Here is a 250-nt window from a genome sequence, read left to right as displayed (position 1 = left end):
TTTCTTCTTCTTTTTTTTTTTTTTTTTTGTCTTTACAAAGTCAAGAATAACTCCATAGGTCCCTAGAAGAGGGCCAGTAAACTAATCCCCGTGTCAAATCAGGGCCCATCACGTAAAGCACAAAACACATATGCCCCGTAAAAGCCAAACATTGACAGGCATTGGTCTGATTTTTTCCTTTGTTAACTACATAAAATAATAAGAAATTTGGTCATTTCATAAGCCCATTATAAGGTTTAGAAAACTGAAG

Source organism: Galeopterus variegatus, unplaced genomic scaffold (assembly GCF_000696425.1).
Source record: "Galeopterus variegatus unplaced genomic scaffold, G_variegatus-3.0.2 Scaffold4008, whole genome shotgun sequence".
NCBI classification, from domain to species: Eukaryota; Metazoa; Chordata; class Mammalia; order Dermoptera; family Cynocephalidae; genus Galeopterus; species Galeopterus variegatus.
The sequence above is the reverse complement of the archived record's forward strand: the minus strand, read 5'-3'. Positions refer to the sequence as shown.